Source organism: Ornithorhynchus anatinus, chromosome 6, assembly GCF_004115215.2.
Source record: "Ornithorhynchus anatinus isolate Pmale09 chromosome 6, mOrnAna1.pri.v4, whole genome shotgun sequence".
Lineage (NCBI taxonomy): Eukaryota > Metazoa > Chordata > Mammalia > Monotremata > Ornithorhynchidae > Ornithorhynchus > Ornithorhynchus anatinus.
In genome coordinates this window covers 17884771-17910509 of record NC_041733.1, presented here as the reverse complement: position 1 = coordinate 17910509, position 25739 = coordinate 17884771, and the positions used below count along the sequence as shown (strand labels likewise).

Here is a 25739-nt window from a genome sequence, read left to right as displayed (position 1 = left end):
CAAAAGGTGTCTCACACCAGAACTTGGTGATGATTTGTGTTTTCAGCTTTCTGTCCTCTTGGAAAGTATTCCCACCGAGTTTGAATTTACCCTTCAAGAAAGGGGAAAAATCCAGTTCAGTTCTGTAGTCGGAGGCGATAGGCATTTCGTTAAGGGAACCTAGGGTGAAAAAAATATTTTCCCATGTGAAAATAGGCAAAAGTCAGTTATGAAAAACCATTCTATCCCTAACCTCTTGCCACATCCAGGGGAAAAGAGCAGGAGTACGTGCAAATGAGAATTAGGGCTGATGCCCATGTCGGTTGAAGCAGCAGCCTGGGGTCACAGGAGACCTGGGGTCACATCCTGTCTCCGCCACTTGCCTGCTGTATGACCGTGGGGGCGAGTCACTTAACTTCTCTAGGCCTCCGTTTCCTCAGCTGTAAAATGGGGATTAAATAACTCTTCTTCATTCCTCATAGATGTGAGCCCCTTGGATCAGAGATTGTCTGATTTGATTATATTGCTTAGTACTGTGTGTGGCACATAGTAAGTCCTGAGTAAATGCCATTATTATGATTATTGTAGGTAGTGGGCAGAATGTCCCTGACAGTGGCTCTTCACTTAAGTGTAAACCCTGACTGTGGCCCCATGTAGGGTTTTGGCCGGGGTAGGGGTGTTAGTGTTGCCAAGTGATACTTCTCCTAGTCACCCAGCTGGCCACTGGATAAAGCTCCCCCACCACTAGTGGCTTAAACCAGGCGGAAAACCTATGTGACCTGCAGCTGCAGAGGCCCGTGGCTTTAAGGGACTAATTGCCCCCTCTGCAGGGTCTTAGGAGGGAAGTGCTCTGGAAAGTCCAGGAGGACTTTTTCCCTCCCAGACTTCTCGGAGGTCGTCAGATATCTGAGAATAAATGGATGGGGATCGGTCAGCTTATTCTATTTGTTGCTAGTATGTGTTTGTTGAACAGGTAGACATTTTGATCTTAGTGAATTTGTCTCTAGCAGGAGGTGAGTGGTTAACATTTTTCCATGGAGAATGCCTCTAACTTTTGAAAGTAAAACGTGTCAGTCGAATAGTAAAAAAAGAAAAACCACGCTCGTCTTCAAATTGGAATTATTTTAGCAACAAGATGTTTAACGGCTGCTGTCAAAGCAGAGTATTGTTTAATTTCCTGGTTTCTTGTACTTAACATTTCCTGAAGCTATCAAGGTTGGCTCTCCAAACTGTCTCCTTCCAAATTGTGTCCTCCTTTGGGGTCTGGGATGGGGGGTGGTTTCTAGTGGGCCATGGCTCCAGGTGAGGAGGGGAACACAGATTTTGCTGCCCTCTTCTTGGATTCTCCATAGCGCCCGGACCGTGAGCTGGTCACTAGCCTTGTGTGTGTGCACGTGCGCATGCCCATGGATGAGAATAGTCCAGGAAAAGCTGTACATGTAGGGGCAAACAGGGCAGAAAGGGCATCCCAGAGGAGGGAGCTGGGCAATCTTAGAAACAGCATGGCTTAATAGAAAGAGGATTTGGGTTCTAATCCTGGCTCTACCACTCGCTTGCTCTGTGACTTTGGACAAGTCATTCAACTTCTCTGGCCCTCAATTTCCTCACCTGTAAAATGGGGATTCAGTGCCTGTTCTCCCTCACACTTAAACAGGGAGCCCCATTGTGAGACAGTGTTGTGTCCAATCTGATTATCTTGGATCTATCCCAGTGCTTAGCACACAGCTTGGCACATAGTAAGTGCTTAAGTACCACAGTGATTAGTTTTGAAGGTATTTAGGGGCCTTTCCCATGACTCATTCCCAGCTATGTCCCTCTTTGGGGCTCTGAGGCTGGGCTTACACACGGGCTCTTTGCTGCAACCACTTGGCAGGAGGCGAGAGAGGAGGAGGGAGGAGAGAGACAGTCTTCCTTCCCCTAATTAAGGCTGTGGATGGGACTCAAGAACTTCCTTGTAAATTTCTGAAAGTCAATCAATTGTATTTATTGAGCACTTGCTGTGTGCAGAGCACTGAATTAAATGCTCAGAAGAGTACAAAATAACAGAGTTGGTAGGCACATTCCATGCCCACGTCATGCCTATAGTCTACAGAGGGAGTCAGAAGGACTTCTTCCACCTTTGGAAAGAAGGGAGAAGCAGGTAGAAGGTTACTTACATTTGTATGAGCCATTTGATATCATTAATTGTCTCTGACTAGATGGCAAACACCAGGAGTGGTAGTGAGGGGGAAATACAAAGTATGGACCCTGGAATTTACAACCTAAAGGACAGACAAACTTAGAGGAAAAAAAATTCAGCAATTCAGGTTTTCAGGATTCACCTGGGTTGGGTAATGAAAGAGCCTCCAGGAATTACAAGATTTCAGTCCAAGGCCCACTGGACAGTTAAATATTCAAAATTCTAAGGTACTTTTGGAAAACAGGTGTGTCTGCTCTGCTGCAGCTTCACCCTGGTTGGAAATGGGATTTTGTTGAACACCACCAAGTGCTTAGTATAGTGTTCTGCAAATAGCCTTCAGTGCCGTCGAGTCGTTTCTGACCCATGATGACTCCATGGACATACCATCTTCAGAACATCCCATTTTCGGTCATAAAGTCATTCTGGTATGTGGATCTTTAGAGTCTTTTTTGGTAAAGATAGGAAGTGGTTTACCATTGCCTTCCACGCAGTAAAAACTTGAGGCTCTGCCATTGTCTTTGATCAGTGTTTTGATCACTTGATCATCCGCCTTTTGATTCTTTCCCATGCAGCTGCTGTCCAGCATGGGCGAATCGACTTTGATGTTTCGGCTTAGACCTTTCCAATATGGGTAGCCCTATATGGCATAGCTTTAAGCTTTATCAGTGGACGCAAACTTTCCTGCCACGGTAAAGTGTCAGTTCTTAGGAGAGCTACACATAGTAAGCGCTTGATCAACACCATTGATTGAGTTAAAGGGGTTTTGGGTTGGGAAGGAAATCGTGCCTCCTCTTCCTCTTTCTGTCCCTCCCTTCCTTCCTCCCCCTTTTCCCCTACACTAGCAAAGTATCAGTTAATTTAGGGCTAAAATTAAGGTTAGCCTCAATGATGTGGGTTTATCACACTTGAAATTATTATTACTGCTTTATAACAAGCATTCAGTATGTATTGAGCACTGTTCTAAGTGCTGGGGTAGATACAAGTTAATCAGGTTGGACGTGGTCTCTGTCTCGCTTGGGGCTCACAGTTTTAATAGGAGGGAGAAGGGTTGAATCCCCCATTTTCCATATGAGGAAACTAAGGCCCAGAGAAGTGATTTGCCCAAGGTCACACAGACAAGAGGTGGAGCTGGGATAAGAACCCAGGTCCTCTGACTCCCAGGCCTGTGCTCTTTCACTTAAGCCATGCTGCTTCCCATGAAGTAGCCAGGTAATTGAGAATATTGTGTATTTTTTAGGCCAAGCGTGAAGGAGATGAGTCTTTCATCCTCTCGAGAACTTGCGTCATGAGGCAGCCAAGTAGGAGACTTTAGCCCTTTCTCTCTTGGTAAGGATCACCCCTGTTCCTTTTTAAATAAATAGATTATGCAATAAACCTCGTAACCAGGCAGCCCCTCCTAAAAGGGAATTCTGGAAGCTCTTATGGACAGTGTTCTTTGTGTGTTTGACATTGATGGTTCAGCAGTCAATCAGTGGTATTTATTGAGCACTTAACTGTGTGCAGAGCCCTGAACTATGCACTTGGGAGAGTACAGAAGAGTTGGCAATAATAATAATTATGGTATTTGTTAAGCACTTACTATGTGCCAAGCACTGTACTATGCACTGGGGTGGATACAAGAAAATCAGGCTGGACAGTCCCTGTCCCATGTGGAGCTCACAGTCTCAATCCCCACTTTACACATGAGGTAACTGAAGCACAGAGAAGTGAAGTGACTCACCCAAGGTCACACAACAGAGAAGTGGCAGAGCTGGGATTAGAACCCATGACCGTCTGACTCCCAGGCCCATGCTCTATCCACTATGCCATGCTGCTGCTTTTACATGGTAGACACAGAACCTGCCATCAAGGAGCTTACGGTGTAGAGAATGGAACCAGACATTAAAATATATATAAAACCAGGAGAGGTGCCAGAATATAAGGATATGTGTATAAATGTGGTGAGATTGGAAGTCATGATTATCCAAGAGTTTAAGGGATACAGACCCAAGAACATAGATAGCATTCGCCCCCCCCCCCCCACCTCTAGAGGACGACTTGGTCCACTGGGGATCTATTGGCCAATGGAAAGTGTATGTCCTAAATGATGCTGGGAGAAGAGTGTGGGATTTCCATCCTGGGGAACTTTTAAAAAGGAAGGCACTGACATCTGTCCTGGAGAATGTGACCCATCACCCCCAAGATTGGAAATTCTTTGAGGGCAGGGATCACGTTTACTAACTCTATTGTTTTGTACTCTCCCCAGTACTTAGTACATTGGTTGGCACACAGTAAAGCGCTCAGTAAATACCACTGAGTGATTAGTTGCCGGGGGGCTGGACCAGCTGGTCTCTCAGGGCCCCTTCCAGCTGCATAATTCTGTGATTCCATGTCCAATATTTACTGTGGAGTAGATCAGTGAAACAGACAGCCTATACAATGCACCGGGGTCCTCGCAGGCATGAAACACACTGCTATTACCCAAGCTGTGCTGTCAACATTACACAGATTAGCAGTGCTGTCATCAACGGGTGCCAGGCTGTAAGCGTGTGTCACGGTGCCAGTTTTTTTTTTTTTTAGGAATGTTGAGAAATGCTGTACACGGTTTGAAGGGAATCCTTTGGGCTACATAATACCGCCATCCTTTCTTTCTCTTACCTCACTCCATTCCCAAACAAAGGAAGCGATCCATTTTTAATGGCATTGGTTTAGAGATCATTGCTAGGCCAGGTTGGAAGATCAGGCTTTCGTATTCTTGAGAACTTATAAGAAGAGAGAAAGCCGGGTAGGGGACTGTGACATTTTTTCTTGGAAAAGATTTGCTTGTGTTACTTGTAATTTACAATTATCTGGGCAATTCAGGCCTAACATATGCTTTGACCTCGATTACATGGGTACAACAGTCGTGTAGGGGGCACGTTCTGGTTTGAAATGTCCAGGTAATTGAGGCCGGAAGATTTTTAAGTCCAGGTATGAAGATTAGGCAGTAAAACAAACCCTTTAACGATGACAATGAGGAGGACCGCTCCCTCTTGCCTTTTTCTCTCTCTAGGCCTTGAGCAGACCTCTTGCAAAGCTGCAACTCCCTCCTGGCCTCCTGTAATTAGAGATGTATATAATATATATCTATATGTTTACATATAGATATATATATATATAGATATTAGGGATATGGTGGGTCAGAAGGTGTTTGTATGTGTGCATAGCTGTTGAATAATGTAAGCAACTCATGGTTAGGAAATGATGGGAACTCATGAGACTTAAAACAGCTTGGTTCTCACAGAGTGTCTGATCTAATGCTATTTTTCCAGTGTAATGGCTCTTTTTTTGGGTCCATGGAAAAAGACCTGGGAAGCAGCCTCTCGGGGGTGGTGGGGAAGAAGATTGGGGATTTAACATTTTGATTGTTAACTCATAAAGGGGACTAGGGATTGAGGTTCTGGATGACATTATTGACAATGATGCTGTCAACAAGCAAGGTCTCTCATTACCAGGCTGTTAGATACAGAGATCCCCAAGTGAATCAGAAAACCAGGAGGAAACCTTGTCATGCCTCTGTTTGTTTTACTATTACATTAAGGACCAATTTCAGTTTTAAAAATAGCAGTGTTCACCTGATTAGACCATTATAGTAACAGAGGTCAAAGGTGGAGGCTTAGATTAAATCAGAACAGGTATCTTGGACTTGGGCTCATTCGTTAGCAGTGGTATTTTGCAAGCAGACTGGAAGGTATTTCCTTTGCCATCCAACTGGAAAAGCTTTGTAAAATATGTATTACCGAGGAGTGGTTAGTTGGGATTTTGTGCCTAAATCCTGATCATTACCTAATGGGATTTTTTGATGATTCCAAGGCCAAGTAATTTCCTCAGTAAGGTATTTCCCGACTTTCCTTATTAATAATAATAGTAATTGTGTTTTTTGCTAAGCACTTACCATGTCCCAAGTACCATGCTAAATCTTGGGGTAGATACAAGATAATCAGGTTCCACATGGGGTTCACAGTTTAAACAGGAGGAAGAACAGGTTTTAGATGGAAGAAACAGAGCCATAGAGACACAGCTGGCAAGTGGAGGAGCTGGGATTAGAACTCAGGTCCTCTGATTCCTGGTCCTGGGCTATTTCCACTAGCCATGTTACTTCTTTATTAAGTGCTTAGAAAACAGCAGAAGCACGAGAGCCAATCCATTCCCTCAAGGAGCTTACACTCCATCGGGGGAGACTGACATAACCCTAATTTACAACAGTGGAATCCAAATAAATAATAGAATGTATGGTTGATTTTCTTGTTTTATACTGTTGTTTTCTCTGACCCAAAGCGACGCCATGGGCACATTTCTAACAGAACACTCCACTTCCATTTACAATCGTTCTGATAGTGTATCCATAGAGTTTGCTTGATTAAAACTACGGAAGTGGTTTACCATTGCCTTCTTGCACGCAGTCAACTTGAGTCTCTCCCCTTGACTCTCTCATGCTGCTGCTTACTAGAACACAGGTGAGTTTAGACTTGAAGCAGATTGCCTTCCACTCATTGGCCACTGGCCAAGCTAGGAATGGAATGGGTAGGCCTCTGCTTGACTGTCCCTCCCATAGCCAAGACTGTTGAGTATTGGAAACTCACCAGGTGCGACCCTGAGAGGGGACAGTGACCATGTAGTCCAGAGACATCTCTCTCCCTCTTGTGAGGAGAAGTTTGGTATGATAATCCAGTTTTGACTCAAAAGATGTGGCAAAGGAAGCAAGTCTTTGCTCCCCAACTGGCTTTTTTGACCAGGACAGTCTGACTTGCTGACAGAGGCAGAGACCCGCCGTGATGTCTACTTTTAAGTTCCAAGGTCCCTTGGAAATATCAGGAGCAGAATTGCCAGTGGAGCAATTTGGCCAAGCATCATTAGAGTTCTCTGCCTATCGACTTACCCACTAAAAGTGCGGTGGCACTGTCAGCCTAGAAATCCTTTGAAGCAGGGAGAAATGTCCTTCATTTCATTTGGATGATGTAACAGGTCTTTAAAAAAAAATTTCTTGGTATTTAAGTGCTTATTATGTGCCAGACACTGGACTAAGCACTGGGGGTAGATACAAACTAATCAGGTTGGACATGGTCCATGTCCCACTTGGGGTTCACAGTCTTAATCCGTATTTTACAGATAAGGTAACTAAGGCAAAAAGCAGACAAATGGCAGAGCTAGGATTAGAACCCAGATCCTTCTGACTCCTAGGCCTGTGCTCTGCCCACTAGGCCATGCTGCTTCTCATCACTGCTGAAGTGTAGCTACTACCTGGTGTGAACAGGTATTCTCTCTCAATCGTTGTAATATATTTTCTAAGCACTCAATAGAGTGCTTTGCACACAGTAAGCACTCAGTAAATACAGTGAATGACTGAATTAAACTATTTATTCGACCCATTTGTACAATGTGGAAGATGGTACTCCTGGCTAGGTCATAAGCCTGCTTTTTTATTTATTTATATTTTGGGGGGAGAATGGTTTTACATGGTGCAGTTTAATGAGACTCCTGGTGTACTGTCATCTATTATAAATGAGCCACTCTGTTAGTTGCACTGATTAATGAGCAGAATACACAGTAGGAAGCTAATGATCGACCTTATTGAGGTTTTGCTTGTTATTTACTAGTTTGCTGTGTTTTGTTCATACATCAGCAGCGTTAGATGGGCCCTCTAGGACTTCCCAAAGGATGGTGGGGGCCCAGCACTTTGGGGTGGGCAACTAGGAGGATCCAAATCCTGAAATCCTAGTGCTGCTGATAGTCCTCTTCCTTCCCTAGGGACAATTTAGCGATGACTGGGCCGCCACCATCCTGGAAAAGCTGTTAAGTGAGACCCCGGGGAGTTTGCTGGGTTGCAAAGCACTTTGGATCATCCTTAAAATGGAAAGTGTCAGAGATCTTGGCTTCCTATCTTCTGAAAGATTTGGAGGCCAGGTCTAAGATCAGCCATGAGGAGAAGCGGGTGGCCAAAGGGCTGGGCTTAAAAGGAAACTGGTGAGGAGCTTAATGAGTATTGGGCAGCAGGCCTAAAATATGGCTGGCTCTTGGTGGCAGAGACATAGCGGGACATGTGGGTACTGACAGGAGGATTCTAGGCCTGGTAAGGTGGTAGGAGGTAGGTTAGAGATACTGTTTACTGGGAGGGAGGGAGTTCCCTTAGGAGCACCCTGGGTCTAAACTCGTTGTGGGCAGGGAATGTGTTTATTATTATATTGCACTCTCCCAAGTGCTTAGCACAGCACTCTGTACACAGTAAGCACTTAATAAATACAATTGACTGAGTGCCTTCCCTTGGGAGCACCCTGAGTGCTCCCATGAATGAATAAATCACAGTGCACTGATGGACGGGCAGCAGGCTGGTGTGCTGATGTGGCAACCAAGACTGCGGATTGTCCTGTTTTTTCTTTCCAGCTTTTTGGAGAGGGGCTGGGAGATGTGCTCACGGTTCCAGCTGAATGGAATGTGCTTGCAACCAGGATTCCCATCTGTCTGGATTCTGATTTCAGTCTTCAATCTGGAGCAGATAGAGTGCAAGACATTTTCTGAAATCTCCAAATTTCTGGGTCTGAACTTTGCACATACATATTGGTTGCTCCAGTGCTGTTTACACATGTAAAAGTCGTCACCTGATTTTAAGATGACTTGTTACATTTTTGCACTTACACCTCTCTTCCTTTTCTTTTCCCTCCTACCTGCTACCTATTTTTTAGTTTGTTTCTGCAGAGTTTTTGTTCTATACAAGAGAAGCACGGCCCTTGGAGTCAGCAGGATCTGGGTTCTAATTCGGACTCCATCAATTGTTTGCTGTGTGATGTTGGGCAAGTCACTTAACTTTTCTGTGCCTCAGTTATCTCACCTGTAAAATGGGGATTAAGACTGTGAGCCCCATGTGGTACAGGGACTATGTCCTGCTTAGCTTTTGTCTATCCCAGCACTTAGTACAGTGCCTGGAACATAAGCTCTTAACAAATACCAAAAAAAAGTAAATAGAGTAAAACTCTGAGTATGCCAGGCAACACAATTCCCTGAAAATATCTCCATAACTGAGTTTTTAATATGCCACAGCCATGTCATGCTTTTACCCAGGAGGTGGAGTCTGAGAGGGTTTTTTTAATGGTACTTGTGAAGTGCTTACTATGTGTCTAGCACTGATCTAAGTGCTGAGGTAGATACAAGTTAGGTTGGATTCAGTCCCTGTTCCATAGGAGGGCTCACTGACTAAGTAGGAGGGAGAACAGACATCGAATCCCTATTTTACAGATGAGAAAACCGAGGCACAGGGGAGTGACGTGTCTTGTCCAAGATCCCACAGCAAACAAGTAGCAGTGTCAGGATTAGAACCCAGAGCCTCTGACTTTGAAGCTTATGCTCTTTCTCCTAGCCCTCTCTGCTTCTCTAAGGTTAAAGTAATAAATGGCTTCCAGTACTTCCAGTAGCCACAAAGGTACTTGTGTCAATGGGTCGTTAGTGCCAGCTCCAGGACTCTTGGTCAACGTCTCCAAAACCAAGGAGGCAAAGGGAGCCTCAAAGTGGGTAGAGATTTTTAGTGGAGGGGAGGATGGGGAAGGGCTGGGTTTGGGTGAGCCATCAGGCTTGAAAAGTCACCATTTTGTGCCTTTTCAGCCCTGCCTGGAAATTGTAGTTCATCAGAAACCTACTAGGCTAGAAGTAATAGCGTGATGAAGCCATTTTGAAGCAATGTGGTCTAGTAACCAGGAGAGCTGGGTTCTAATCCCAGCTCTACCACTTGTCTACTGGGTGACCTGGGACAAGTTGCTAAACTTCTCTGGGCATCATTTTCCTCATGTGTAAAATGGGGATTCAGTACTCGTTCCTTCTCCCGCGAGATTGGTGAGCCCCCTATGGGATAGGGGCTGACCTGATTGCCTCGTATCTATCCCAGTGGTTGGCGCGTAGCTCAAACTTAACATGTCCAAAACAGAACTCCTTATCTTTCCACCCAAACCATGTCCTCTCCCTGACTTTCCTGTCATGTAAACAGCACCTTCCTGTCTCACAAGCCCCTAACCTTGGCATTATCCTTTACTCATATCTCTCATTCAACCCTTATATTCAATCTATCACCAAATCTTGTGGGTTCAACCATTACAACATCGCTAAAATTCATCCAAACTGCTATCATGTTAATCCAAGCACTTATCCTGCCTTGATAACTGCATCAGTCTCTTTGCTGACCTCTCTGCTTCCTGTCTCTTCCCACACCAGTCGATACTTCACTCTGCTGCTTAGATAATTGTTCTATAAAAATGTTCAGTCCATATTTTGCCATACCTCAAGAACTTCCAGTGGTTTCCCACATTTAGACTGTAAGCCCGTTATTGGGCAGGGATTGACTCTGTTGCCGAATTGTACATTCCAAGCATTTAGTATGGTGCTCTGCATATAGTAAGTGCTCAATAAATGCTATTGAGTGAATGAATTCACCTCTGCATCAAACTGCTAACCATCTGCTTTAATGCACTCAATCACCTTGCCCCCTTGTACCTTACTTTCCTGACTTCCTATTCCATCCTAGATCCCAGCCCACACACTTTGCTACTGTACTGCCATCCTACTCAATGTACCTTGAGCTCACCTATCTCTCCACTGACCCCTTGTCCATGTCCTGTCTTTGCTCTGGAATGCCCTCCCTCTTTATATCCCTCAGTTGATAACTCTCCCCATCTTCAAAACCTTATTAAAGGCACATCTCGTCCAAGAGGCCTTCCTTGACTGGTTGCTCGTTTCCCCTCTCCCATCCCCTTCTATGTTCTCCTTGCACCTGGTTTCAGCCCCACAGCACATATGAACGATATAACAGAGTTGGTAGACATATTCTTTGTTTTCTAAACCTGTTATTTTTTGTAGTCTCTTGGATCCTCTCAATCAGTGGCATTTACTGAGCACTTACTGTGTGCAGAGAACTGTTCTGACCACTTGGGAGACTACAGTGTAACAGCTAGTAGACACATTCCCTGCCCACAGCGAGCTTACCAAGTTCTCCATATAAAATATCAATTTCAGAGCCCCCAAAGGGGCATCCAATTCAAATAATGGCCCAAACAATACTAAGAGAATGGAAATGACCTCACAGTTCCAATCTGCCATGTTCTTATTTATGCATTCTTGTGTTTTAATGACAGGGTTGCATATCTGACTCACAGAGTCTGTGATGACCCCTTCTTCCCCTCATCTGCCTCCCTCCCCCCCGCACCTCCAAACCCCAACGCTGGGCTTCAGGGAATGAAACAGGAAACATTTCCCAAAGAAAAATAAACATGATTCACCCCTGTTTAGAATGCTGAAAATGAAGAGATAAATAATTATCGGATCACTGCTAAAAAAGCTAGCCACTTTGCGGGGAATGCTACAAGTGAGAGTCTGGCTGTACAGCCAAGATAACAGCAGAGCAGTTCTTTGTGAGGTTAGATTGGCTGTCTCTTCTCAAGAAATGTACTAGAACAATAATCATGCTCATTTTACCCTGGCTAGCAAGAAGACACAATTTCCATTAGAGTTGCCTTGAAGTTTTGCAGTGATTATTTCAGCTTAAAGATGTGGTTGTTACTCATTCTTCCGTCACATGTATATAGACCCATAAATGCAGAGATTCCTATGGAAGCGTGAAAACATTTTCTCTCTTCCTTCTCAGATTCTGAGAGAACCAGGCTTGTGGCTCTGTGGATAAGGTGACAGAACTTTCAGGAGTTTAGAGAGAGGCAAGGGATAGGCTTCCAGGGGACAGATGAGTAGTGTGGCCTAGTGGATAGAGCACAGGCCTGGAAGTCAGAAGGATTTGGGTTCTAATACCTGCTCCGCCACTTGTCTGCTATGTGATCTGTGGCAAGTTACTTCGCTTCTTTGTGCCTCAGTTACCTCATCTGTAAAAATGGGGATTGAAAATGTGAGCCCCATGTGGGATAAGGTCTGTGTCCAACCTGATTATATTGTAGTACAGTGGTTGGCACGTAGCAAATGCTCAACAAATACCGTAAAAAAAAGGAAAGGACTCTGGGGTGTTCTGCACTGTAAACTCATCGTGGGAAGGGAATGGTGTATACCAATTCTGGTATATTGTACTCTCCAAGACATTCAAAGGTTTCTACTACTGGGCCTTCTTTGGGGTGTTTCAGCAAACCAGAATCTCCTTCTGTAGTCAGTGGGTCTCTGAAGTCACTTAACTTCTCTTTGCCTCTCTAAGATGGGAATTAAATCCTACTTCCTCCTGCTTAGAATGAGAGTCCATGTCGGGCAGGGACTGTGCCTGACATGATTACCTTGTATCTACTCCAGTGCTTAGAACAGTGCTTGGCACTCAGTCTTGTTGTGGGCAGAGAATGTGTATGTTTATTCTTATATTGTACTCTCCCAAGCACTTAGTTCAATGCTCTATACATGGTAAGCTCTCAATAAATATGATAGAATGAATGAATGCCTCACATCACTTATTATTACTACTGCTATTATTATGTATTTTAAAGTAAAGAAGGGTTTAGGGTCCTAAATGCAAACTAACTGTATTTTCTCATTATTCACTGCCACCCCTATTTAAAGTAGGAATTGTGGTCAGAATGACAAAGGGTTGGAATAGTTTCCTAGCTTCTCTTATGCCTGAAGTCGAATCATAGTTTTGCAGTTTCCTTGGGGGACCAACCCTATTTTAAAAAATATCTTCCATCCTCCCATTGCTATAGGTGTATGGTGACCTCTTCCTTCGCTAATGACAAAATGCATTTGTACACTTTAAGGACAGGCTCTGTTGTAAAATGCCAGTATTTTACACAGAAGAAGCAGTGTGGTCTAGTGGAAAGAGCACAGACCTGGGAGTCAGAGGACTTGGATTCTAACCCCGGCTCCACCACTTGTCTCCTGTGTGACCTGGGCAAGTCACTGACTGTCTGTTACTTCATCTGTAAAATTGGAATTAAGACTGTGAGCCTCAAATTCCCATTTCACAGATGAGGAAACTGAGGATCAGAGAAGTGAACTGAGTTGCCCAAGGTCACACAGCAGTCATGTGGCAGAGCTGGGATTAGAACCCACACCTTTTGACTCCTAGGCCTATGCTCTTTCCACTAGACCATGTTGCTTCCACAGATGAGTGTGTGGAGAGAAACTGATGCAATCCTAATTGTGTCTTGCTGATGGTTTGGTCATAGCAGCAGAGCAGTGGTGTGATGTTTTTCAGAGTAGTCTAGGATGGAGATAGGAATTTGGTCTCTGATAGCTTCGTGTTAAGTGGTAGGACTTGTGAAATATCCCAGAAGGTAATTGGTTTGGTAGCTAAGATTAAAATAAAACTCTGCTCCATCTTTTCCATCCTCTCCCCTAGAAATTTTAATTCCATGTTTGTGGGGTTCATCCTTCCTACCCTCAGGACATACACTAAATGAAACCAAAACCAGTTACATACATTTGCAATATCTTTCTACCCTTAGGGTCTTACTGTACTTTCACACTTAATGAGGTAGCTTTGGTGGCTTTCAGAAGGGATAATTCATTTCTGCAGCCCCACCACCACTAGTGAAGAAGGGTCTCATTGGCAAGACAGTATTTCATCATGCTGGTTTTTAAGTGCTTACTAGGTGCCAGGCACTGAACTAAGTGCTGGGCTAGATACAAGCTAAATAGTTTGGACACAGTCCATGATCCTCATGGGGCTCTCAGTCTTAATCCTCAATTTCCAGATGAGGCAACTGAGGCCCAAAAAAATTAAGTGACTTGCCTAAAGTCACATAGCAGATAGGTGACAGTCAAGATTAGAAACCAGGTCCTCTGACTCCCAGGGTTGTGCTTTCTCCACTAGGCCACCCTGCATCTCTAATTGTTGAACACATTGTGGAACATGTAGATAAGCATCTGAAAATACAATTCAGAGTTAAGCCATCAACATAAATCAAACCCTGAAAATTTTGTGTTAGGGTTTGATTAGCTTGGAGACTTTTCATGGCAGAAATACCTGCATTGGCCCTCTAATCAGAGGTATTTATTGAGTGCTTACTGTGTGCAGAGCACTGTACTAAACATTTGGGAAAGTACAGTAGAGTTAGTTGACACAATCCCTGCACACAAGAATCTTACAATCTGGAGTATGTATCTCCTATTCCTTGGTTTTCCAGTGGAAAGCAGTGTGGCCTAATGGAAAGGGCACAGGCCATAAAGGACCTGAGTTTTAATTCTGGTTATGCCGCTTGTCTGCTGTGATCTTGGGTAAATCAGTACCCAAATCGTATTGGGTAAATACCCAAATTGTATTGGGTAAATTTACCCAAATTGGGTAAATCGTACCTCAATATCCCCATCTGTAAAAAAAAAATGGTAAAAACTGAGGCCCAGAGAAGTTAAGTGATTTGCCTAAGGTCACACAGCAGACAAGTGGTGGAGCTGGGATTAGAACCCATGTCCTCTGACTCTCAAGCCTGTGGCCTTGCCACTAGGCCATACTGCTTCCGTTAAAATATATATATATATATATATGGATATGTATTTGCATGTCATCCTTGCTCAGTGGTATTTGAGTGCTTACTATGTACAGAGTAATGTATTAAGTGCTTGGGAGAGTACAGTACACCCAAGTTGGTAGTCATGTTCCCTACCCACCACAAGCTTAACAGTCTAGAAGGGAAAAGCTACCTGTTCTCTCATTCTCCCTCCCTCTCCCACTCCCTCTCTCCCCTTTACTCTGTGAGTTGGGATGAGAAGAGTGTCCAGTGTGATTATCTTTAATCTACCCCAGCGCTTAGTACTGTGCTTCCTATATGCCATGCACATAGACACATAGGAAGCACTTAAGTATTGTAAAAAAAAGTAGTGCTTAACAAATACCACTATTATGTTCTTTTTTTTATTATTACCTGCTTATTCAGTCACTTCTCACTGGCAAATCTGTGGGCTGGAATTCCCCGCCCCCATCAATGCACATCATAGATTGCTCAGACCATAGTTCAGTCTGGGTTTGTTCTAAGGGCTTCCTCCTGAGTTTTACTTCTTCTATTTGGACCAGTCAGTTTTTAGGGGAGTTGTAATTCCCAAGGGAGTCCTGACTTGGTCTACTACGATATCTTCGTTAACATTGGTCTAGGGGCTAGAGCATGTGCTTGAGAGTCAGAAGGACCTGAGTTCTAATTCTGTCTCTGCTACTTGTTTGTGTGTGACCTTGGGCAAGTCACTTTACTTCTCTGTGCCTCAGTTCTCTCATCTGTAGAATGGGGATTAAGACTGTGATTCCCCTGTGGGACATGGACTGTGTCCAACCTGATTAGCTTGTATCTCCCCCAGTGCTTTGAACAGTGCCTGGCACCCAGTAAGTGCTTAACAATTACCACAAAAAAACCCTAAAAGAAACATTGGAGTCTCTTTGCAGGAAGCTAAACAAGTGAGCACCCTTTCTCCTTCATGTTCATTTCCCACCATCCCTTAAGATTTGTGGTAATTCCCTTGAGATCATCTTCTGGGTTATGAACCTTGTAATAATAATCATGATAACCGTGGCATTTAAATTCTTAAGCAGTAGGGTAGATAGAAGATTATCAGACATAGTTCCTGTCCCACATGGGTTCACAGCATAGGCGGGTGGGAGAACAGGTATTTAATCCCTGGATGAGGAAAATGAGGACCAAATAGGTTATTTGCCCAAGGTCCCACAGCAGACTAGTGGCGGAACTGGGATTAGAACCCAGGTCTCCTGACTCCCAGCCCCATGCTTTTTCCGCTACACTGCATCACTTCTTGCAAAGACTTCCTTTTCCTTGACCCCTCTGGTCATGGTGCACTTATCTGTGCTGTCTTTCTTACTGCTGGCATCTGCTTCTCCGGGCGGCCCAAGTTCTTTTCAAATGTGATTAGTGTGCAGTTCACCATTACCCTTTAAATTGGCAACACCAGGATTCTCCTCAGCCTGTTGGCCCTTTCTGTCCTTGTTTCTGGGTTCTTGGTCTCAGGCCAATTTGGCACGGTGTCTGTCTTGCTCACTCCTAACAGCAACTGCAAAATGTCCAGTTTCGTCACTGTTAAACGGACCCTGGCGCTCTCATTTCAGCTCCCTTCAGTGGAGGGAGGAGTTAAGTCCACGGTCACCTCATGGCGTTCCTTGCCAATCTTCTCCTGCTCTTTTCCCAGGAGCCCCACAGCCAGGACTGGCCCAAGATAAAATCAGCTTCGGCCTGGGACTTCATAATGATAATAATAATTGGGGTATTTGTTAAGCACTTACTATTCATTCAATAGTATTTATTGAGCGCTTACTATGTGTAGAGCACTGTACTAAGCGCTTGGAATGTACAATTCGGCAACAGATAGAGACAATCCCTGCCCATTGATGGGCTTACAGTCTAATCAGGGGAGACAGACAAAAACAATAGCAATAAATAGAATCAAGGGGTTGTACATCTCATTAACAAAATGAATAGGATAATAAAAATATATATAAATGAGCAGACAAGCACAGTGCTGAGGGAAGGGGAAGAGAGAGGGGGAGGAGCAGAGGGAAAGCGGGGGAAAAGGGGCTTAGCTGAGGGGAGGTGAAGGGGGCCAGAGAGGGAGCAGAGGGAAAAGGGGAAGCTCAGTCTGGGAAGGCCTCTTGGAGGAGGTGAGCTCTCAGGGCATTGAAGAGGGGAAGAGAGTTTGGCGGAGGTGAGAAGGGAGGGCATTCCGGGTCAGCGGGAGGATGTGGGCCAGGGGTCGACGGTGGGATAGGCGAGAACGGGGGGCGGTGAGAAGGTGGGCAGCAGAGGAGTGGAGCCTACGGGGTGGGCAGTAGAAAGAGAGGAGGGAGGAGAGGTAAGAGGGGGCAAGGTGATGGAGAGCCTTGAAGCCTAGAGTGAGAAGTTTTTGTTTTGTGCAGAGGTTGATAGGCAACCACTGGAGGTTTTTAAGAAGGGGAGTGACATGCTCAGAGCGTTTCTGCAGGAAGATGAGCTGGGCAGCAGAATGAAGAATAGACTGGAGCGGGGAGATCAGAGAGAAGGCTGACACAATAATCCAGCCAGGATATTATGAAAGCCTGTTCCAGTAAGATAGCCATTTGGGTGGAGAGGAAGGGGCGGATCTTGGCGATATTATAAAGGTGAGACCGGCAGGTCTTGGTGACGGATTGGGTGTGTGGAGTGAATGAGAGTCCCGAGTCAAGGATGACACCAAGGTTGTGGGCTTGAGAGACGGGAAGGATAGTCGTACTATCCATAGTGATAGGGAAGTCAGGAAGAGGACAGGGCTTGGGAGGGAAGATAAGGAGCTCAGTTTTGGACATGTTGAGTTTTAGGTGGCGAGCAGACATCCAGGTAGAGATGTCCTGGAGGCAGGAGGAGATAAGAGCCTGAAGGGAGGGGGAGAGGACAAGGGCAGAGATGTAGATTTGTGTGTCATCTGCATAGAGGTGATAGTTGAAGCTGTGGGAGCGAATGAGTGCACCAAGGGAGTGAGTGTAGATGGAGAAGAGAAGAGGGCCAAGAACTGACCCTTGAGGAACTCCTACAGTTTAGAGGATGGGAGGGGGAGGAGGAGCCTGCGAAGGAGACCGAGGATGAACACACAGAAAGATAAGAGGAGAACCAGGAAAGGACAGAGTCCGTGAAGCCAAGGTGAGATCAGGTGTGGAGGAGAAGGGGATGATCTACAGTGTCAAAGGCAGCTGAGGTCAAGGAGGATTAGGATATACTATGTACCAGGCACTGTATTAAACCCTGGGATGGAATCAAGCAAATCAGGTTGGATGCAGTCCTTGTCCCACATGGAGTTCACAGTCTCAATTCCCATTTGATGAGATAACTGAAGCACAGAGGAGTGAAGTGACTCACCCAAGGCCACACAGCAGACAAATGGCTGAGTTGGAATGAGAACCCGGGTCCTTCTGACTCCTGGGCCGGTGTTCTGTCCGCTACTCTATCTCGCTACTTCAGATCCCCTTCAGACTTCCGTTCAGATCCTTGAATGAGCCACAGCTGGAAGCTCCCTGGGCCCTTCCTAGGGCTTCCTCCAAAGCAATGATGATTGAGGATGATTTTTCAATAATGGAATCTTCCTCAAAACTGTGGGACTTCCAAAAGGAGATGTCTTTGGCACAAGAGAAAATAAAAGGCTGAGAGAAAAGGTCAGAGTTCAGGGCTGGAGATGGAGATGTGGGATGGCTCTCTAAATTCAGGTGATAATTTTAACAATGTGATTGGATCAGCCTGCCTTCCCTCACTCTCCTTCCCGCCTGCCTCAGCCAAGGAGATGAGGGAGAACAGCAAAGAGCCTCAGGTTTGGAGGAAGGGGGAGAAGGGAGGGAACCAGCAAAGGAGTAGGCACAGAGATAGAAGAACCAAGAGGTTTCCTGGTCCAAGCTGAGGTGTTTGAGTTTGAAGGATAAGGTGTTTTGGTGGTACTAAATGCAACTGGAAAGTCCAAGAGATATAACAGAAAGGTAGGGAGGGTTTAGGAAGAGATTATAAGAAGTAGAGGGGAAAAAATGAGGAAATGAGACTTTAAAAAGGGTATTTGTTAAGCATTATTATGTGCCAGGCATCTTACTAATCACTGGGTAGAAACAGGATAATCAGGCTGGACACAGTCCATGTTCCACATGAGGCTCAGTCTTAATCTCCATTTTACAGATGAGGTAACTGAGGCACAGAGAAGTTAAGTGACTTGTCCAAGGTTGCACTGTGAACACTTGACGGAGCCGGGTTTACACTCGGGCCCTCTGACTCCCAGGCCTGTGTTCTTTCTACTAGGCCATGCTGCTTCTCATAAGAGACTACAGCAAGTTCTAATATAAAGCTTGTTTTCTGTATGTATTTTGGCTAGCACGCTACTAAGGAATTAGGGATCATTCTTCTGGCAAGGCATGACAGCCTGGATAGCGATCTCTGGACTGTAAACTTGTAGTGGGTAGGGAATGTGGCAATTTACTCTATTGTACTCTCTCAAATACTTCGTACGGTGCTCTTCACAGAGTAAGCATTCAAATGGCATTGATTGAGACTGGTGAAGATTTGGTAGACACCTGTGCTCTGGGTAGTTCCCCACTAATCTGTGACCCCTTCCCCAGATTCTGAGATCCTTGTAGTCAGGCAACAATTCCTCTAATACTAGCTTTCTCACTGTAACTTGAGCTCATCTATCTCGCCACTGACCTCTCTCCCATGTCCTGTCTCTAGTCTGGAATGCCTTCCCTCCTCATATGTCTCCTCCAGACAATTGCTCTCCCCTCCTTCCAAGCCTTATTGAAGGCACATTTACTCCTAGAAGCCTTCCCTGACCAAGTTCTTCTTCCCTCTTCTCCCATTCCCTTCTGTGTCATCCTGACTCACTCCCTTTATTATTCACCCCCGCCCCCCCCCAGCACTTATGTCCATATCTGTAATTTGTTTATTTTTACTATTGTCTGTTTCCCCTTCTGGACTATAAGTTTGTTGTGGGCAGGGAAGGTGCCTTTTATTGTTATATCGTACTCTCCCAAGTGCTTCGTACAAAGCTTTGCATGCAGTAAGCGCTCATTAAGTACATTGAGTGACTCTGTTATACTGTATTCTCCTCAACGCTTAGTACAGTGCTATGCACACAGTATGCCCAAAATAGATACAATTGGGTAAGGTGTAAGTACTTAAACACAATTTCTTCCTTAACAAAGGATTCTTTGGAGAATGTATCCCCTCATGTTGGAAAAAGTGAAAGAATACAGGAAACAGAGTGGAAAGTATGAAAAATGGTCCTGTGAACATTGGCCTCTTATCAATCAATGGAATTTATTGAGCCCATACTTTGGGCAGAGCACAGTATGAAGTGCTTGGGAAAGTTTAGTATAACAGAGTTGGCAGACACATTGCCTGCTCACAATAAGCTTACAGTAACAATGATTGTAACATTTAAGTGCTTATTCTGTGCTTAGCACTGTATTAATACCATACAAGAGATTGTGGCTACAACACACTGTTTAAAAAGATATCTAAAGAGTCGCAACTGAAGGGGTCATGATGTCAGCATCCCACTGAAAATGAGATAAAAGGGAGGTCCCTCATTCTAACCTGTTATTTCCCCTGGACATTAAATGGCTAGAAAAGTGTGGAGGAAAATAAGCCAGACATTGTAAGAGAAATATTGAAATAGTCTTAATGCGAATTTAATGTGTTTTAGTCTTCAAACGAGAGATATTTTTGTTATTTTTCCCTTGGGTGGAAGTGGGTTACAGAATATCTTATGTTTGGGCTCAAGGCAAAAATTACTAAGTGACATTTCTGATTGGTCAGGCTAACAGACTGTTTATCTAGTGTGACGTGTTTGTCTCTAAAGTTACCCAGGTGATTCTGGTCAAAGCATTTTTACCCCACCTGGATAATTGAAGTGGTGTTGGCCTGAAGTAATAGTATCAATCAATTTGTTGTATTTATTGAGTGCTTACAGTGTGCAGAGTATTGTACTAAGTGATCAGGACAGTACAGTATCAGAGTTGGTAGACATGTTCCTGCCTACAAGGAGTTTACAATCTGGAGAAGCAGCATGGCCTCGTGGATGGAGCATGGACCTGGGAGTCAGAGGGACCTGGGTTCTAATTCTGGCTCTGCCGTCTGTCTGCTGTGTGACCTTGGGAAAATCACTTCTCTGCCTCTGCTACCTCATCTGTAAAATGGGGATTAAGACTGTGTACCTCATTGTGGGACATGGACTATGTCCAACCTGATTAACTTGTCTACGCCAGTGCTTAGTACAGTGCCTGGCACATAATAAACACTTAACAAATACTATAAAAAAAATAGTAATAGTCATATTGCTTAGTAATAGTACTTAGATTGTAAGCTCCTTGTGGGCAGGGATTGTGTCTGCGAACTCTGTTGTATTGCACTTTCCAAGTGCTGAGAACAGTGCTGGGTAAACAGTAAGCGCTCAATAAGTACTGTTGATTGAATGCTGAGCATTGTACTAAGCCCTGAGAAAGCTAGACTGTCCTCTAAACTGTAAACTCATTATACTAATTTTGTTGTACTCTCCCATGAGCTTAGTACAGTGCTCTGTGAATAATATGTGCTCAATAGAAATGATTGATTTGAAGAGTATACAGTTGGGAATTATACGTGGACCCCCTCTAGAGCTTGTCATGGGCAGGGAATGTGTCTGCTCTATTGTTGTATTCTGCCAAATGCTTAGTTCAGAGCTATGCACACAGTAAGTGCTCAATAAATACTGTTGACTGACAGGATGCCTTTGAGTCATCCATTACAATACTCTCCAGTTATTTGATGTGTTTTGGGGAATGGCTATTTATGGCGGGTTTTTTTTTAAGGTATTTATTAAGCATTTCCTATGTGCCAGGCACTGTACTAAGCTTTTGGGTAGATACAAGACTGTGAGCCTGCTGTGGGCAAGGATTGCCTCTTTGTTGCTGAATTGTAGTTTCCAAGTGCTTAGTACAGTGCTTTGCATATAGTAAACAGTCAATAAATATGATTGGATGAATGAATACAAGATAATCACATTGGATACAGTCCTTGTCCCACCTAGGGCTCGCAGTCTTAATCCCCATTTAATAGATGAGGTAACTGAGGCACAGAGAAGTGAAGTGACTTGCTTAAGGTCACACAGCAGACAAGTGGGCATTCTGGGATTAGAACCCAGATCCTTCTGATTCCCAGGCCCCTGCTATATGCACTAGGCCATGCTGGTTTTCTGTTAAGCACTTATTGTGTGCCAAGCACTGAGGTAGATTCAGGATTTTCAGATTAGACATAGTCCCCGTCCCTCTTGGAGTTGACGTTGTATGTATGAAATGGGAAGAGCAGATTCCTATAGGATAGTTGTGGAAAATGAGGCACTGAGAGGTTAAGTAACTTGCCCAAAGTTGCCCAACAGGGGAAGGTAGAATTAAACTTCTGGTTTCCTGACCATTGTTCTCATACTCTTTCCACTAGTCCATGTCCCTTGTAGCCCAGGTATCGGGGAGGTACTGGGTAGAACCTGAGTCAAGACTACCTGATGGCTTCTCGGTGCCGATTTCGGGACTCCAAAATCTCCTCCTAGCGTCCTCCCCTCTTACTTTCTTGGGCAGCAGAGGCCCAGCCGGGGCCAGTAGGCGGTTTACTGGTCACACCCATGGGTGTTTTTGTTTTTAGGACTCCCCGCGGTGTTGCCAAACAGGAAGTGATCTGGAAATGGGCACCATGGGAGTTGTGCCGCAGACTCATGCACCCTTGGGCAAATCCCTCTCGGCCCACACCTCGGCCTGCTCAGGGCGTCTCCAGAAATACCTGGGGTAGGGCTGAGCTTTTGGATCTTTGGTTTGCGTTTTGGTTGGTGGTGCCACGTGGAGCTTTGAGGATGAGCGCTATAAGAGGCTTATTGAGTGCTTACTGTATGCAGAGCACGTTCCCTGCCCACAACGAGCTTACAATCTGGAGGGTTCCAGCTGCATTCTTATGGCCATCTCTATGTTAACACCAGTGAAGATGGAATGGGCAAGGGAAATTCAGGTTCTTCACTTTGGGGGTCACTTGTGAGCTTCCTCTCTCTGCTGTAGCTATGTATCTCTCAGTTGTAAAATCAGAATTAACTCTTTCTGTAAAATGATGTCATCAAGAGGAATTAACATCCACAATAAGGCATGTAGTTGCTATCTTCAAACACACCCACAGTAGCAATTAATCCCTTTTTGAATTTCTACTGTCTTCCACCCTGCCCCCCCCAAAAGCCTGGCACCTTGATGTTATTTTACTTTAGAACAGCAAATTTCAGGGTTCCAGTAAATTCAAGTATCCAGAAGCAGCATGGCCTAGTGGAAAGGGCATGGGCTGGGATTTGGAGGACCTGGATTCTAATCCCAACTCTGCTACTTGTCAACTCTATGACCTTGGGCAAGTCACAACTTCTCTGATCCTCAGTTACCACATCTGTAAAATGGGGATGAAGACTGAGCGCCCTATGTGGCAGAGGGACTGTGTTCAACACGATTATCTTGTATCTAACCAGCACTCAATACAGTGCCCGGCACTTAGTAATTGCTTAACAAATACCACTATTATTATAATTATTATTATTGTCAGCAACCTGGCCTAGTGGAAATGTCAGGGGCCTGGGGAGCAGAGGACCTTGGTTGTGATCTCGTCCCTGTTGCTTGCTTGCTTGCTTGCTGTGTAACTTTAAGCAAGTTACTTAACTCCTCTCTGCCTCAATTTCTTCATCTGTAAAATGGGGATTCAGCACCAGTTTTCCCTCCTTAGACTGTGAGCCCCGTGAGGGACAGGGACTGGATTGGACCTAATTGTCTTACATCTACCCCAGCACTTAGTGTACAGTAATGTAGAAAGTGCTTAACAAACACCACCATTATCGGTTGGAAAATCAGTGCCTAAAACCTCCCATCCTCCTTGCACACCCTGAGCATCTGGTTCATTTTATATTTACTTCCATATTACAGGTTCTCTTTCATTCATCCTCAACTCAGCTGCTGTATGTAACTCCTGGGTCCTAGGCATTGCGCTTTTGCAAATGGGACAACAAGGTGGCTTTTATATGGGGGGAGGGGAGGGACCTTGGATGAGAAGTTGGTAGTGGCAGCATTTAACGTATTTTGACACCATTTCGCCAGGCATGAAACATCTTTATTCATTCAGTCGTATTCATTGAGCACTTACTGTGTACAGAACATTGTACTAAGCACTTGGGAGAGTACACTATAGCAATAAACAGACATTTCCTGCCGACAGTGAGCTTACAGTCTAGAGATGAGCTGTTACTCTTGGCAAGATTCTAGCTTCTTTGGTGGAGATTCAGTACTAAGAAATTTCAGACTAATGAATGCATTTGGGGTTCATTAGATTGGGAGTTTACTGTCCTGACTCTGTAGCAACAATAAAACTCTCACGTCAGCCTCGGCCCGAGGTCTGCTTTTTAGAAAAATGTGCTTTGTAAGTGGAAGCTGTTTAAACAAAAATAGCCACGTTAATTTTAGCTCTCATTTAAAACACAGGAAAAGGACGCAGAGCTGAACTGAAAAGGGTGAGAGTCATGATTCGACTATTTAAACAACCAAAGGAATTGGAAGGCAAGGGGCCACCTCATGTAATTGGAAGCCCAGAAATCTGGTAGAGCCCTTGAGGTCATTTAAGATACCGCTCTGACCTGTCCTCAGAGCTAGTTAGTGTCTTCAAGCTCTAAGAAGTCACAACAGGAAGTGGGGCAAACTGGGATGTTTTGAAATCCTCCAATGAATAAAAAGAACTGAGTACTTTTTTTATTTAAAAAAAATACTCGGGACTGTGGTCACTTGGGGGCAGGAGGATTTGATGGCCCTTAGTTTTAAAACTAAAAAAAAAAAATCTACATCTCCTCCCTCCACTTCTATTATCCTGACTTGGGAATCAGCTTTCCTGCTGTGACTGCTGGGATGGAGGATCTGCTTGTGCTTCCTCCTAGCCAACTGAAAGGGGTTTGGTTCCACAACTGTTGGGAGAAAACAAAACCTTGGATCTTAGTTTAAAGGGTAGATGGTTGTGAGGTTTAATCACAGCTGTTCATTCCCAAGGCTTCCTGATCAGTAGGATGATTTCTTAGGCCTTGCTTATTTCAAAACACAACCAAAATCTTTTCCAGCAATACAAATCTGAATGCCTTCATGGAATTCTGTTACCTAGGCAGCACACTTGCCCGAAGATGCAAAGCTAGACAAGAAAGGAGAAAAGTAAATCAAGAAGATGCTCTGTCCCGTCAGAATCTGTCAGAGCATGGCATCAATATGGTATCAGGCTTCAGATGAAATTTAGGGTCTCCAGATCTGCCAGCTTTGTATTTGGCAGTGAGCCTGGGACCTGCTACTAATGCCACATCCAGTCCCTGGAGCCGCTCCATCAGTGGCACTTCTATGCCTGTGGCAAGGCAGACTCACAAAAAAAGCTGGAATGAAGTCTGTCTACTAGCATTCATTTTTTTGCTCACCTCATGCAGCCTTGCTGGGTGGAACTTGGGAGAAGAAAGCAGACAAATGGAGATCTGAAATAGGGCAACTGAAAGCAACAGGGAGAGAGGAAATGCTTTGAAGATGCGGTGAACAAAGCTCTGCTTCAGACAATGTGACATCGCTGTTCAGTGTTAGGGGACGGCTTCAACAGACAGATCAGACCCATTGCATTGCCATCAGGAAAAGAGTAGCTCTTCAAGAAGAAGCTTCCAAGGAGTCTTGAAACTAAGGCAGAAATGGAGTCTGTGCCAAGCTCTGAACACAAGTACAAATAGCACGAAACAAGGGGCAGTCTGTGCGTGTTTGTGTATGTGCATGATGTGGTTACAGCTATCGGTTTCTCGTTTGTCTTTTCAAACTCAGCCGCCTCTTTGAGTAAATGTGACTCTCGGTGGCAAGAACAGTATCGTTTGAAAGAAGTCACAGAGCAGGGGATCAGTGGGTATGGAAATTATTTGGGAATACAGAAAAGCCACTTTTAAGATTTAGGACAAAACCTTGAAATTTGAACAGAAAGCTGGGGGCTTTACTGGGGAAAGACTGTTCCAGTTTTAACTTCTAGTACCAATGCATCTGACAAGATACTCTGCAGGAGTCAGAAAGATCTGTATGCAGAGCCAAGAGTGGGAGGCTGGGTTATCCCAACACCCACCTTTCCTCTGGGGTCCT

General features: G+C 44.6%; 1 protein-coding gene across 2 annotated transcripts in view; it reads left to right on the top strand.

Moving 5' to 3' along the window:
* Positions 1 to 25739, top strand: part of MID2 (midline 2) — a 234751-nt gene that overhangs the window by 3162 nt on the left and 205850 nt on the right. The window contains exon 3 of one of the 2 annotated variants that reach the window (XM_029067941.2): positions 3396 to 3484. The exons of the other annotated variant lie outside the window; for it this stretch is intronic. The gene's annotated coding sequence lies outside the window, so the exon portion shown is untranslated. The remainder of the gene's footprint in view (positions 1 to 3395; positions 3485 to 25739) is intronic. 2 annotated transcript variants of the gene reach the window in all.